Raw genomic sequence first — 16290 nt, forward strand, 5'->3', positions numbered from 1 at the left:
TCTGAATGTGAAAGACACCGCTGGAGGCATCGGACAGTTGACCCATTTCAAGAATCGTACAACAGGGTAGCGAAATGGAACAGCAGCATGCTCGGACGCCTGACAGAGGGGAGGGCAGGACAAGGGAGATGTGTGAGGAGGAAGAAATAAGACACACCTGTACCCGATGAAGCTCAGGACCAGCCCAGCTGTGGCACCTGCCAGGAGAATGGCAGCTAGACTGTGGCAGAGAGGAGGAAGGCAGAGGGCAGGCTCTGTCCCCACGGCTTCATTTCTTTCTTTTTTAAAAAGCATTTTATTTGCTGGCTGCATCGGGTCTTATCTGCGGCACAGGGGACCTTCACTGCAGCACACAGGCTCTCTAGTTGTGGTGTGGGGACCTAAGTGTCCCATGGCACGTGGGATCTTAGCTCCCAGACCAGGGATCGAACCCGTGTCCCCTGCATCAGAAGGCAGATTCTTAACCACTGGACCACCAGAGAAGTCCCTCCAGGGCTTCGTTTCTGAGGGCATTTGCCATGGGCTGGGCTAGGGGAGGCCAGGAGTTCAAAAAGGAGCAAGTGCATGCAACAGCTGCTGTGGGAGTCAGCCCAGAAATCAGTCAGAAATGAGAGTGAAAGCAAAAAAGTCCCAAAAGCAGCTAGTACGTGCTTCTGCCTCTTGCTAATCTTTTCCTTAAAGTCACACGTGGCTTCCAAAACACCCTGGGGCCCTCCGTGCAAGAGGCAACAAAGAGTGTTTGAAGGCCTGGGAGGGCTGGCTACAAGCCTGAAATGCCTCCTGGGCCCAGGCTTGCTAAAGAGCTGATGAAAAAATACAGTAAGGCACAGCTCTTGGCTAGTGGAGCCTCCTGATCAGAGAAATCGTTTACATATAGTGATTAGTCAATGCAGGAAATGCCAAATCAAAACACTCATTGTTTTGCCATCTTAAAACAACTGTTTTGTTCTTATTTTAAAGCATCAGAAAAATATTCCAGCCCATGTTTTCAAAACTGCTAGCTGCTGCAATGAATGACCACGTGGCTTTTAACTAAGACTTTTGCTGAATCAGCACCCTAACCTCTGCCACCATATGGATGTGATTGTAAACCCCCTAAAGAGGGAAGTGCGCTACGGGCAAGCTCACTTTTGCCTCCTGAAACACCTAGCAAGTCTCAGGGATATCCTGCTTGGAGAACCACCGGTGATGATCTGAAATGTATTCAGAAACTAACATAGGGCCAAACCTTCCTATCAGTTTCACTTACAGTTTTTCTGTTATGCTCATATATGTGTAATAAGTGCTACCATTATGATGCTAGTTGCTAAAAACTTTTGAGTACCCCAGATCCAGGCTGCTTAGTACCAGGAGGTTTGTGGTACCTCAAGTTGGAGTCACAAAAAAATTGCTTCCACTCTATTTTAACTAAGGTTTCAATCCAATTCCTGCTAACACAGTACACCATGGAGCAGAGCAGAAACTGACAATCCCTAGGTAGTTTTCAGGGGCTGCTGGGGAAAAGAGCAAAGCGAGTAGAACTGCCCTGACCACCTCCAGTTCACAATCGTAACCAGACACTGCAGTGACCCTCTGGCCCCCAGAGCACTGTCAACTGAAAAAGACGCACAACCTAAAAAGTGGAGAGTTATGTCTGTCCGCAGTCCTTACTAAGGACTATAGCCAGGGACTGCTGTCTGCCAGATAGCTTTGAAAAACTTTCCAAGAGATAAGGGAGGAGCCAGGAGACACAGGAATTTTTCCTACAGGGAAAAAAATATCTAGTTAAACATCAAAAGATTGCTGTTAATAAAAAAATCCAGACATCTCAGCTAATTTATGTATGCGGAAGATACAAGAGTCTGGGTTTCTTGAAGCCGTTCCTTTGACAAGCATCTTAGCTATCCAGGGCCAGTTTTGGGTTTCCTCCACCCTGAACTCCCCTCCCTGTGCACCATCCAGGCGCTGAAGGGGCTGGTGGCCTGATGGTTAGCAGCCTGTTCTTCTGCATCCTGAGCTCCCCTCCGGCTACAAGGTCTGGGTGGCTGCTGCAGTGGTTGATGACTTTATGGCCGCCACAGTCCTTACTGAATCCTTTACTAAAACAACAGGCAGCATTTTTTGGTCTGTTTTTGGTCCACAGTACCCACCAGTCAGTACACATTTTCCCCAAGGAAACATCAGGTACACATTTTCCCCAAGTGCTTGAGCCTCTAAATTCTGCTTCTTCTCCTCCCCCACCCCCATCCCAAATCAAAACTTGTTTCCAATCAGTTCAGTCAGGAAATAGACAGTCAACTCTGTGAAACATACAAAGGATTCTCCCACTCCAGAGGTTGAACTAACCATATTTGGGATGTTAAAATATCTTCCAAGTCCTTATTCACCCAAAAGCTATTACAATAATCAATTTAAAGATGAGGATAGCACTAAAAATGCATTAAACACATATCATCAATTAATGAGATCAGTATTAAGCTTTATATTAAGCTCAAAATCATGCCACTTAACGCCAAACTGTTTTTACTGTATTTACATACATTTTTTTTTAAACTACAGGCTACTTTGCACAAATATTCCTAAGTGCTCTTTCACATCAGAAACTGGACCTGGGTTATTCTTCAGCAAAAGAATACTGAGAGGGAGAAGCAGGAACCATCTACAAAATGACCAAGAGGGAATGTTACTCCCCGTGTAGTTTCAAACCCATAAAGGACAACTACGAATCAAAGCTAGGCTGAAGTTCAATTTCAACCATAATCCTACCCAAGGAAAGGAAGTGCATTGTTAAATTCAAAAGACCCAAACAAGGCATCAAAAGCTGTCTGTGAGCACCAAACAAAAGATATTTCATATAATCAATCTACAAATGCTAAAAATGCAACTCTCTGCAGTTATGACTCCACCTACATGCCATTGTGTTCCACTGTAGGTATTTCTAAAGGATGTAGTCTAAGCAGAACGCCCATTTTTCCTAGCTAATATGAGGACAAAGAGAAGGGAAACCAACATTTTGGCAACTGTCTACCCACCATGGGTATCAAACTTTGATATATAACAATCAATGTCCTTTAATGTCCCTTTCTAAACCCTCACTTTTAAAAGCTGGCACCTAGAATAAGAATGGCAATTCTCAGACTCTTGGCAGCTAGACATAGCTATGTGGCTATGTTCTAGCCCAGATGTTCTCAAAGTAGGGTACTTCTTGAGAGGCCTATTTTATAGGTAATCCATGAGGCCAAAATTATTTTTATAATAATGTTAAGACAGTATTTGCCTTTTCAATGCTCTTTCTCTGTGAATATATTCAGGGGAGTTTTTCAGAGGCTACATGACACGTGATACCACAACAAATTGAATCCAGAAGCTGATTTGAGAATCCAGGTACTTTCTATTAAGCCAGACATTAAAAGAGATATATAAAAATGTATAGCAGTGGTAGTTGTCTCACTAACAGTTGAAAAATAACTATTCCGCCCCAAAAAAGTAATTGATGCTAACCTATAAGAGTTTATTATTTCTAAATAAATTAATTTTTTAAATTTGTCACTTTTAATTTTTAACAGAAAATATTTGCATTAGATTCCTATTGCTGCTATAACAAATGACTATAAATAGGTGGCTTAAAATGACATAAATTATAGTTCTGGACGTCAGAAGTCTACAAACAGGCTTTCCAGGGCTAAAACGGAGGTGTTGACAGGCCTGAGCTCCTCCTGAACCCAGAGGAGAATGTGTCCCTTGCCTCTTCCAGTTTCTGGAGGCCACCTGCACACTGTCTTCCTCTCATAAGGACCCTTGACTACACTGAGCTCTCCTGATTAATCCAGGATAATCTCTGCATTGCGAGATCCTTAATGTAACCACACTGGCAGTCTCTTTTGCCAGGTAAAGTAACATATGCATCAGTTCTGGGGATTAGGAAGTAGACATCTTTGGGGGGCTATTTATCTGCCTGCCACAAATGCTAGCTATAACTCATATAAGCAAAGCCTTTTGGGGCCCTCAATCATTTTTAAAGAGTATAAAGGGGCCTTAAATATCAATAACCTCAGATATGCAGATGACACCACCCTTGTAGCATAAAGTGAAGAAGAACTAAAGAGCCTCTTAATGAAAGTGAAAGAGGAGAGTGAAAAAGTTGGCTTAAAACTCAACATTCAGAAAACTAATATCATGGCATCTAGTCCCATCACTTCATGGCAGATAGATGGGGAAACAGTGGAAACAGTGGCTGACTTTATTTTTCTGGGCTCCAAAGTCACTGCAAATGGTGATTGTAGCAATGAAATTAAGAGACAGTTACTCCAACCAGTCCATTCTGAAGGAGATCAGCCCTGGGATTGCTTTGGAAGGAATGATGCTAAAGCTGAAACTCCAGTACTTTGGCCACCTCATGCGAAGAGTTAACTCATTGGAAAAGACTCTGATGCTGGGAGGGATTGGTGGCAGGAGGAGAAGGGGACGACAGAGGATGAGATGGCTGGATGGGATCACCGACTCGATGGATGTGAGTCTGAGTGAACTCCGGGAGTTGGTGATGGTCAGGGAGGCCTGGCGTGCTGCAATTCATGGGGTCTCAAAGAGTCGGACACGACTGAGCAACTGAACTGAACTGAACTCCTTGGAAGGAAAGTTATGACCAACCTAGAAAGCATATTAAAAAGCAGAGACTTTACTTTGCCAACAAAGGTCCATCTAGTCAAGGCTATAGTTTTTCCAGTAGTCATGTATGGATATGAGAGTTGGACATATAGAAAGTTTTGGGTTTGGGTAGACTCCCGGAGTTGGTGACGGACAGGGAGGCCTGGCGTGCTGCGGTTCATGGGGTCATAAAGAGTTGGACATGACTGAGCGACTGAACTGTACTGAACTGTAAACCAAAACATTTGAGAACCATTGCTCCAGCATATGAATAGATGAGGTGGGAAAATGAAAACACAGAAAAGCTAAGTGATTAACCAAAGTCATACAGACTTCAAGTAGACATTCAACTTGAAGCCAGGTCATCTGGCTACTGAGGAACCTAACGTGGTTCCCTCTAAATCATGCTTCCCACCCTGAACGCCTGGCCTGAGACAAAGGCAAACAGAAATTATTTTGTGGGCATGTTTGAAGGCATCAGATAAAGGGCACAATAACAAGTATTCAGATGCGAATTTGGTGAGGAGCAAGGAGGGCAGGTTGGAGAAGAAAGAGTTTAAAACAATTCTACTTTTCAGAACCTTCTTTAGAAATATACAAATTTATGATGTCACGTGAGAAAGGAGGAAAATGTTACAAATGGCTAAGTATTCCAGGGTTGAGTCAGAGAGCAGTGAGGAACTGTTCTTGGTCTAGAGAGCAAGATTAGGACCAAAGTCTGGGAGATGTACAGTGAGTGTGAAGCAAAGCACAGCTCTGATTCATACGATGGGGCCTGGTGAGCAAACTCAGGTTTATGGTCACTCATCCCAACAATGCCTGTCAAGCCCTAGTTTTGATGCCCTCACTAAAAATGACACCTGAAAGACAGCATTCTGGAGATCTCTCTCTGCACCATTTTGATACGACTGGAGTCACAATTTTGCAGAAGGAAAGAAACTGCATTCAGGTGAACTGTATTAAAATCATGCTAATGGCTCAAATCACAGTCTTCCAGGGGATACATTTATAGCTAAAAGAGGAGAACTGGGTGGCTCAAAGGGCCAGTTGCTGATCTATCAAATGAACTGGCTGGTCCAGGCCAAGAGAACTGGGGGAAGTGGTAATCAGACCCTTTTCAGACCCAAGCAGTTTGTGCTTGTGAATGATGGTTCCCCGGCCCAAAGCCTGGGCAGGGCCTCCCCGGGGACCCACTGGCCGTTCCTGGTAAACTTCTCCACTTCTTCATCTCTTTCCTAGCTCTCCAGGCAAAGTTCCTGGAGTGTTCAGCCAACCAAACCAAAATGGCAGTAGTAGGTGAACTGACAGCCAACAATAACCAAGCAAATAAGAACGCAAAGTAACCACTCACTAGAATTTGCTACCCAAGGGAGGAAAAGACACAGAATTATCTGATATTTATATTTTCCAAGTGAAGGTATGGGTCCAATAAGAGGTAGCCCCTCGGAGAATCGCTCATCACAGAGCTCAGCATTCCCTGGGGATGTTTTCTGTGCCTACCTTCTCTATGATAACACTAGCATTAAAAATCCAATGCATAACCTGCAAAGCACAAAGATTCTGCAGAGTAGAAACCTGCCTAACATGTCACCGCCAACACAAACTCCTAATCCACACACTCCCATCACATCCGTGTGGTCTCTGAAAAGGCATGATGGCCTACAGATGATGTTTCTGTTGCAGAATGAATTAAAAAACTATTACATCAACACTCTCAGTTGACATCCATTTTGAAATAATATTTTTTTTTTCCCATGTGCTGAAGCACAAGGCAACTTAACATTTTAGAGACCAAAATCTTCAAGCGACTGTCTATGTCCATTAAAAGGGTGCAGAATATAAGCCTGCAGAAGTCTACAGAGATGATGCCTCTCACTCACAGCAGTAGATACCTATTTCCTGTACTCCACATGTGGCAGAAGGACGTCTTCAGTCAGAGATCCACGTATCTAGGATTCTGGTGAAAAGGAAAGTGATACTTTAACAGAAAATAGACTCTGTTCTTGGGAGTTATTCTACAAGTAGCGATTCCACCTTCCAAGGAAGTAAATATTCAATAGAAGAACTAGAAAAAGAACCCAAGTAAAGGTGTAAGGATATAATATGTGAGAACACAAATCAACAAAAACTTCAATCAAAAAGAATGAAGATGAGCAATGAAACCACAACATAATTGAAAGAGAGACTGCTAGACTATTTTCAAAAAACAAAACCAAAAAATAAAAAAAGAAACACAACTTCAAGACTGAAAAATTTCTCTAAAGTCATAACCTCTCCTCTCCAAAGGACACACACACAAAAAAACTGCTCAATCTCACCATTCATTAGAAAGTGTAAATTGAGACCACATTGATATGCTATTTTATACTCATTAGAATGGCAACAAAATACCAGTTGTTAGAAGGAAATGGAGCAACAGATAAACTATGATAGATTTTTGGAGTAGAATTTTATTTAACAATAAAAATTCATTTACTACTATTACATGCAACAAGTGAATCTTAAAAGTACAACTGAGTGAAAAAAATGAAGGCTGCAGAATATCACATGCAATATACTATTCTTATCAGGATTAAAAACAAGTAAAACTAGGCGATTTTTTTTGGATGTATATATGGACATAGTAACATTATGCACCAGAATGGAAGTCAACTACCACTACAAAGAACACTGTTTAGTTCAACTGACTTTTACTTTTGGTAGACTTTTTCTGAAAAGAAGTGAAGAAGTTTCCACATTTAGTTCTAGGGCAAATTCTTAATCTCACGTCTGGGAAGCACTGGCCTAGACTCTTCAACTCCAGAGAAGGAGCAGACCTGGTAAATGTAATCTTCCTGGATAAGGAGCTGCAACCCAAGGCAATTCTGATTAGAGGAAATGACTCTCCCAGGCCTCGCTGAAGCTTCTGATCTGGCAAGGAAGACCCTTTTCTGTCACTTCCAACGACTCGGAGAGTGTTTCCGTGCCCTTTGTTTTCTGTGTTTCTCCCACCCTGGCCCACGTTGCCTTCCACCTCCAATGAGTAAAGTGGCCTCTTCAAACCTTTCTCCTTCCTCCTGCAAATTACCCTGGCCTTTCCTTGGCTGATTTTGACCTGGGGCTGAAGACCGGAAAGATCCCTCCATCCATCAGAGCCTCACAGACCACTGCAAAACTAAGCAGGAGAGATTCTGAGGAACATCAGACCCATGAGATGTTTGAGAACAGATGTTTGAAAACATTCAGTTTGACTTACGTGTCCTTTTATACGCTCGCTGCCATCGCCTACTTCACTGTTCTTGAAATTCAAAAATTACACCACTCCTTTCGTCACTGCAGCTTTGCCTAGAATAATAAAGGCAGGGAATTAGAAACGAGGCAACCAGAAGGAATAAAGAGGTCAAGGGGAAAAAAAAAAAAAAAACCACTCTTGTATAATCATTCTTGACATTTAAAAGGAAGAAAGGCCACCTGAATTAAGGAAAGTCTTTACCTTGGTCCAAGGCAATTTTCATATTTAACTAAACTATTAAGAGTAATTTTATGTTTGTAGAAAAGACCATTATTATTTACAAAAAGTTTTCACATGTGTTTTCTCATTGAAGTTTTAAGATATTGAGGCTAAGCAAATATTATTGTAAAATGCAGTGGCCGAATATCCCAAGGTTAAGGAACTTTCCAGTGACCCTTCAGCTGGCAAGCATCAGAGTAGGAATTGGAACACTCTATGACTCCTTAAAGACGGGCACAATAAAGGACAGAAATGGTATGGACCTAACAGAAGCAGAAGATATTAAGAAGAGGTGGCAAGAATACACAGAAGAACAGTACAAAAAAGATCTTCACAACCCAGATAATCACAATGGTGTGATCACTCACCTAGAGCCAGACTTCCTGGAATGCGAAGGCAAGTGGATCTTATGAAGCATAACTAAAAACAAAGCTACTGGAGGTGATGGAATTCCAGTAGAGCTATTTTAAATCCTCAGAGATAATGCTGTGAAAGTGCTACACTCAATATGCCAGCAAATTTGGAAAATGCAGCAGTGGCCACAGGACAGGATAAGGTCAGTTTTCATTCCAATCCCAAAGAAAGGCAATGCCAAAGAATGCTCAAACTACTGCACAGTTGCACTCATCTCACACGCTACTCAAGTAATGCTCAAAATTCTCCAAGCCAGGCTTCAGCAATACGTGAACCGTGAACTTCAAGATGTTCAAGCTGGATTTAGAAAAGGCAGAGGAACCAGAGATCAAATTGCCAACATCCGCTGGATCACCAAAAAGTCAAGAGAGTTCCAGAAAAATATCTACTTCTGCGTTATTGTCTATACTAAAGCCTTTGACTGTGTGGATCACAAGAAACTGTGGAAAATTCTGGGAATACCAGTCCACTTGACCTGCCCCCTAAGAAATCTATATGCAGGTCAGGGGGCAACAGTTAGAACTGGACATGGAACAATAGACTGGTTCCAAATCAGGAAAGGAGTACATCAAGGCTGTATATTGTCACCCTGCTTATTTAACTTCTATGCAGAGTACATCATGAGAAACGCTGGGATGGATGAAACACAAGCTGGAATAAAAATTGCCGGGAGAAATATCAATAACCTCAGATATGCAGATGACACCTCCCTTATGGCAGGAAGCAAAGAAGAACTAAAGAGCCTCTTGATGAAAGTGAAAAAGGAGAGTGAAAAAGTTGGCTTAAAGCTCAACATTCAGAAAACTAAGATCATGGCAGCTGGTCCTATCACTTCATGGCAAATAGATGAGGAAACAGTGGAAACAGTGACAGACTTTATTTTGCGGGGCTCCAAAATCACTGCAGATGGTGACTGCAGCCAGGAAATTAAAAGACATTTGCTCCTTGCCAGGGACAGGAGCCTGGTGGGCTGCCGTCTATGGGGTGGCACAGAGTCGGACACGACTGACGTGACTTATCAGTAGCAGCAGCAGCTCCTTGGAAGAAAAGTTATGACTAACCTAGACAGCATATTAAAAAGCAGAGACATTACTTTGCCAACAAAGGTCCGTCTAGGTAAAGCTACGGTTTATCCAGTAGTCATGTATGGATGTGAGAGTTGGACTATAAAGAAAGCTGAGCACCGAAGAATTGATACTTTTGAATTGTGGTGTTGGAGAAGACTCTTGAGAGTCCCTTGGACTGCAAGGAGATCCAACCAGTGCATCCTAAAGGAAATCAGTCCTGAATATTCATTGAAAGGACTGATGCTGAAGCTGAAACTCCAATAGTTTGGCTACCTGGTGCAAATAACTGACTGGTTGGAAAAGATCCTAATGCTGGCAAAGATTGAAGGCAGGAGAAGGGGACGACAAAGGATGAGATGTTTGGATGGCATCACCGACTCAATGGACATGAGTTTGAGTAAACTCCGGGAGTTGGTGATGGACAGGCGGGCCTGGCATGCTGCAGTCCATGAGGTGGCAGAGTCGGACACGACTGAGCAAGTGAACTGAACTCAGTGACTCATCCCAATCTCTTCCACAGCAACAAATGATACAGTGGCTTCAATTTGAAAAGCAGCACTGTTATTTGTTCTTGTACGACATATGCCTTCTTAGGCAATAGATATAGAAATGCCTTTGCCTGCTGAGTGACACTCTGGAGAAGGAAATGGCAACCCACTCCAGTATATTCTTGCCTGGAGAATCCCAGGGACAGAGGAGCCTGCTGGGCTGCCGTCTATGGGGTCGCACAGAGTCGGACACGACTGAAGCGACTTAGCAGCAGCAGCAGCTGAGTGACACAGACACTGCCATAGAATTAAATGTTTATTTACCGGAGACAACCCAAAGGGTAGAAAATTCACAACAAGATAGTTAAGAAACACATGTATCTTTTCCACATACCTTCTTTTTCTCTTTAAGTCATAGAATTGCTAGGCTTTGTTTCTCTCTCTTTTCGGAAATAATTTCATGTGTAGAGAAAAGTTGTAGAATAATAATAATATCAAGAATGCCACGTACTCTTTCCCCAAATATTCACCCACTATTAACATTTAACACGTAGAGTCTTTCACTCTCTGTCTCTACAGACACCTGCATTCACTCAACATTTACACGTAGAGTCATTCACTCTCTGTCTCTACAGACACCTGCATTCACTCAACATTTACACGTAGAGTCATTCACTCTCTGTCTCTACAGACACCTGCATTCACTCAACATTTTTTTGTTTCTGTGCCACATGGAAAAAAGTTCCATACATCACGGCACCAAATACTTCAGAATTTATTTCTTAAGAATAGACATATTCTTATATAACCATAATGTTAGTATTCAATCTTAGTAGATTTAATATTGATACAATACTTTAATTGACAACCACCTTGTTAACCCAATAATGTGCTATACAGCATTTCTTTTTCCTCCAATTCAGGATCCAGTCCAGGGTAAGGTATTGCATCTAGCTGCCATTAATCTGAGACATATAGCTCTTTTTTATCTTTTATGATACTGACACTTCAGAAGAATATTTGTTGTTGTTGTTCAGTCACTCAGTTGTGTCTGACTCTCTTGTGGCCCCATAGACTGCAGCATGCCGTGCTTCCCTGTCCTTCACAATCTCCCAGAGTTTGCTCAAACTCATGTCCACTGAATCAGTGATGCCATCCAACCATCTCATCTCTGTCACCGCTTTCTCCTTCTGCCTTTAATCCTTCCCAGCATCAGGGTCTTTTGCAATGAGTTGGCTCTTCTCACATCAGGTAGCCAATATTGGAACTTCAGCTTCAGCCTCAATCCTTCCAACGAATATTCAGGGTTGATTTCCTTTAGGATTGACTGGTTTTATCTCCTTGCTGTCCAAGGGAATATATAGTCCTCCCCTTCCCTGATAGCTCAGTTGGTAAAGAATCCACCTGCAGTGCAGGAGACCCCGGTTTGATTCCTGGGTCGGGAAAATCCCTTGGAGAAGGGATAGGCTACCCATTCCAGTATTCTTGGGCTTCCCTGGTGGCTCAGCTGGTAAAGAATCTGCAATGCAGGAGACCTGGGTTTGATCCCTGTGTTGGGAAGATCCTCTGGAGAAGGGAAAGGCTACCCACTCTAGTATTCTCTCCTGAAGAATTTCATGGACTGCATAGTCCATAGGGTCGCAAAGAGTTGGACACGACTGAGCAACTTTCACTTTCCTTATATTAACAAAACATTTCCATTTTGACTTGTCTGACATTTCCTCATGATTCAATTCACCTTATGCATTATCAGCCAGAAAACTACAGAGGTGATGTTTTCTGGTGTCATAGCTGAAAGTATGTGAAGTCTATGTACCCCTCCCTGGCAATATAAATTTCAATCACCGAGTCAAAGTGCTGTCCAATTTCTCCCCAGAAAAATTATTTTTTCCCCTTATAATAAGTAATCTGTGGGGAGATGCTTTCAGACCATGCAAACATCTTGTCTATCGTCAAATTTCCCCTTAGATTTAGCATTCATTGGTGATCCTTGCCTGGCCTGAACTTCACTACCATGGCTACAACATGCTGACGGAGCTGATGGCAGCGAAGTCACTGGCAGATCCTCCCAGTTCTGCAAGGTTTGGCTTTATAATTGGTTAAGATGGGTCTATGAGTTATGTCCTCAGTCCTAATGCATGACCCTTAACCCCTAGACGTGGTCTTTCTGGTGTCCCAAGGGAACGGTCAAAGTGCTCAATGAGGTCTCTCCACCCTGGCTAACCCAGAACTCTCCATTTCTCTCCACACTGCATGACCCCTGCCAGGGCCATTCTCTTTCCCACCCAGGAGAAGCTGCTCTCTACTAGGTCTCAACCTGTATGGATACACATCTCAGCTTCTGAGTTCCCCTCTCATAGCTCCCTCCTCCCCAGTCGCCTGCCATACAAACTTCAGCCTCTTCAACAGCCCTGAATTCTGCCGACCACCAGGCTGTAATAGGCTTCCCCTCCTGGTACCCAGACCAGGGAATGTGTGCTCCAGCAGAAAACTGGGGCAAATGTGGGTCTCACTTCACGTGACTCTTCTCTCAAGGATCAAAGTCCTGGCTGGCTGTGTTCCTGGGACTGACAGTAACTGCCTCGCGTGTCATCCAGGTCTCCAGTTTACCAGAGAAGGGCAGGTCCAGCACCGGCTGCCTCTCAATTTCTCTAGATTCCTTCAATGCTAAGTGAGGTTTGAGAGGCACGAGGCTGCTCCATCGGGAAGAGTTAAGAATCAAACGCTTGGAGCATATAACAAATGTTCTTTATTTAAACACTTCAAAGAAACTCTCTAATAATCTGTTTCTTAGAAATGTATGTGTTTACTTTTATTGCAGCACTGTGGCAAGAGGAACACTCTCTAGCAGTCAGGCAATTCTAAAAAATGCAATAAAATGACAGGAAAATGTCTCTGCTGCTTCCAGAAAGCTGATACTCACTTCAGATAGCCAGCTGGCTATCACTCTGACATATATTTCCATAACTCTTCTTCTAAGTGGCACAATAAAACACTATAATCTAGCCAAGGAATCAAAAGGTAGTTGCTACTCATTTTTCTTCCTGTTTACATGCATGTACTTAGGGGTGGGGAGAAGACTCCTTTTCAGATAAGTCATTTCCTGGCCTCCTTCCATTTCTATTCCTAACCACTGGTGAGAAAATAATCAGAAAAAAATAGTCCAAAGGAAAACTTGCAGCCCTAGATACAAAGCTAATCAAAAGGAAAATGGCAACAAGAATGATATTTTCATCTCACATACTGTGAGCAAAGAGGAGTTTGCCATTGAGGAAAATGGAGAATAGGTCTTTCCTGGTACAAGCCAGCAGATCTGTGCCGACAGCATGCATGCACATTCACATGCACACACACACACACGTTTGCACACATGTATACACACACACAGCTTTCCATGCAGTGCGCCAGGCAGCATGGAATGACCTCTTTATACTTCTCGAGCGTATGTTCTCCATACTGGATAGGCACATTGCGTGTGCGCGCTCAGTCGTGTCCGACTCTTGGTGACCCCATGGACTGTAGCCCACCAGGCTCCTCTGACCATGGGATTTTCCAGGCAAGAGTACTGGAATGGGTTGCCATTTCCTTCTCCAGTGGACCTTTCCAACCAGTGTTTCTGTGCTGTGTATTGCCTCACACAGGGGAGGCGTCTTCTCCTCACGCAGGGGAGGTGTCTTCTCCTCACACAGGGGAGGCATCGTCTCCTCACGCAGGGGAGGCATCGTCACCTCACAGACTCTGACTGTGAAGGAGAATATACTACCTCAGGTCATAACAAATATCAGCCAGGCTCAGAGTGACTAACGCTGGGCTCTTAATACTTCTGGGGAAAACTGAAAACAAAACCAGAAAAAAAACGAAGATAAATGAAATCCATAGGGATGAAAAGTATGAAACCCAAAGAAAGAGTTTAACCTAGGAAAGAGAAAATGAAGACAACTCCACACTTAACTCATTTTAAGCAGTACTGAGAGCCATGGACAGCATTTTTCCATTTCCACCAAAGACACCATATAGAAAATAATTTTAAATTTAAGTACTAAAATTTTAGCTTCAATATGAAGACTTTCCCCAAAGCCAGAATTTTCAACAAAGGAATATGTAGTTTGTACACCCATGACATGCTATGATATGATAAACATCAAATATCCAGGGCTCTCACACTTGTACTCAAGTAGTTCTGGTGTTTATGATTCTGCCTCAGAGAAGCTGTAATAATAACAGATAATACAACTGTCTATGAGTGCTTTACTCTAGGCTAAAGGTCACACATCTCAGAGCTGAGATGACAGCTCTGTTGGCGATGTGGGCTTCACAGTTTCCCCTGATTCAAAGTCCTACCTCTTAACTACAGGGGTAGCTCAGTGGTAAAGGAGCCAGCTGCCAGTGCAAGAGACAGAGGTTCGATCCCTGGGTCAGGAAGGTCCCCTGGAGGAGGAAATGGCAACCCACTCCAGTATTCTTGCCTGATAAATCCTACGGACAGAGGAGCTTGGCGGGCTACAGCCCATAAGGTCTCAAAGAGTCAGACACAACTAAGCATGCACAGCTCAATGCAGCATGAAACTTACTATCTGTAAAATGGACAGTACCTGCTTCACAGGCTCTTGAAAGGCTCTGTAAGTTAATCATAAAATATTTAGCCTGTGCCCACCCCACAGTAAGCACTTAATAACTATTGATGATCGACAAATAATTTTAACCTTTCTGGGTCAACTTTTAATTATTCAATCTTGAATCAGAAACTAAACAGAGACCTTATTTCAATGAGGCAAATACCACTTCAGGGTAAAAAAGAACTGGTCATGCATTCAACCATTCCCACCCAGCCACATCCATCCATTTCGTCAATAGACCTTTATGGGATGCCCACCACTGGGGCAGACCTTGTGCAGAATATGAAGACAGAAATGACATGGCCCGTATAGATATGCTCAAAGAACACCATCATCTTATTATCAACTGCAAACACTGCAGAACACTCACTACGTGCCAGGAACTGCTCTAAGCACCTCAAGTACTGTGTGTGTGTGTGTGTGTGTGTGTGTGTGTGTGTGTGTGTGGTGGTGGTGTTATCGTTTAGTGGCTACATCGTGTCTCTTTTGCGACCCCATGGACTATAGCCCACCAGGCTCCTCTATCCATGGGATTTCCCAGGGCAGAATACGGGAGTGGGTTGCCAGTTCCTTCTCCAGGGGATCTTCCCAACCCAGAGGCTGAACCTGCATCTCCTGCTTGCCAGGTGGATTCTTTATCACTGAGCCAGCCACCTGGGAAGCCCGTGTGTGTAGGTATACTCTATTAATCCTCACAACAACTCTTTAAATACTATTTATTATCTTCAACTTACGGATGAGAATCTGAGACACAGAAATAAGTAACTTGCTCTAGCTGACATGGCTTGTAACTGACAGCTCGGATTTAATTCCAGGCTGTCCAATTTCAGAGCCTTGGGCTCTTAATCACTAGCTATACTGCTTCCTCCAAGGCCACTAAGAACTAGAGAGAGGACAGACTACGGAAGGGCCCCGCAGGAACATGAATGAAGTGCAGTGCTCGTGAGTGAGCTGTGCTAGCTCTACACGCAACACCGAGCATGAGTCCTTTTGACTAAGGAATGACATGGTCAGCCATATGATACCAACCCAGACTGAAAGCCATCCACAAAGCACCGACGTCCGCCACTCCGAGGGACCCACTTCTCAGTGATTTAACACATACTAAAGGGAAAGAGGAGCGCTCAGAACCCTCCAATCTGGCCTTGAACAAATTACTTGACCTTTCTGTGCGCTTCAGCATCTTCACTGTAAGGAGTAAATGATATAATTTATACAGAGAACTTCATTCTAGTACTCTGTACTGAGGACTATACAAGTAAAATAATAATATTCATTAATTAAATAATTGCAGATTTGCTTCAACACTGTCCTAAGCCATATGGGAAAATCCCAACAACTAGATAATACCAGTTTATAAATCAAAAAGAATTCAATCTATGGTACCTGAAATACACTGTGGATTCATTATTAATAAATATGAACTACTGTAACTTAAAAATACTATAAACCTGTGTTTCTAAATGCTAGGGAATAAGAAAAGTCTTCCATGTTAAAAGATAAGAGAGGCTGGTGTGTACTAAGGGCAGACTCTGGTCTTAGTCACAGATGTTACTCAGTCTTCAAAACCACTCAGAGGGTCATCAAATGAT

General features: G+C 43.0%; 1 protein-coding gene across 20 annotated transcripts in view; it reads right to left on the reverse strand.

Annotated features, from left to right (window-relative positions):
* SGMS1 (sphingomyelin synthase 1) overlaps positions 1 to 16290 on the reverse strand; it is a 325269-nt gene that overhangs the window by 218206 nt on the left and 90773 nt on the right. For all 20 annotated transcript variants that reach the window (XM_061402685.1, XM_061402683.1, XM_061402692.1 and 17 more), the window contains one exon: positions 7859 to 7947. The gene's annotated coding sequence lies outside the window, so the exon portion shown is untranslated. The remainder of the gene's footprint in view (positions 1 to 7858; positions 7948 to 16290) is intronic.

Source organism: Bos javanicus, chromosome 26 (assembly GCF_032452875.1).
Source record: "Bos javanicus breed banteng chromosome 26, ARS-OSU_banteng_1.0, whole genome shotgun sequence".
NCBI lineage: Eukaryota > Metazoa > Chordata > Mammalia > Artiodactyla > Bovidae > Bos > Bos javanicus.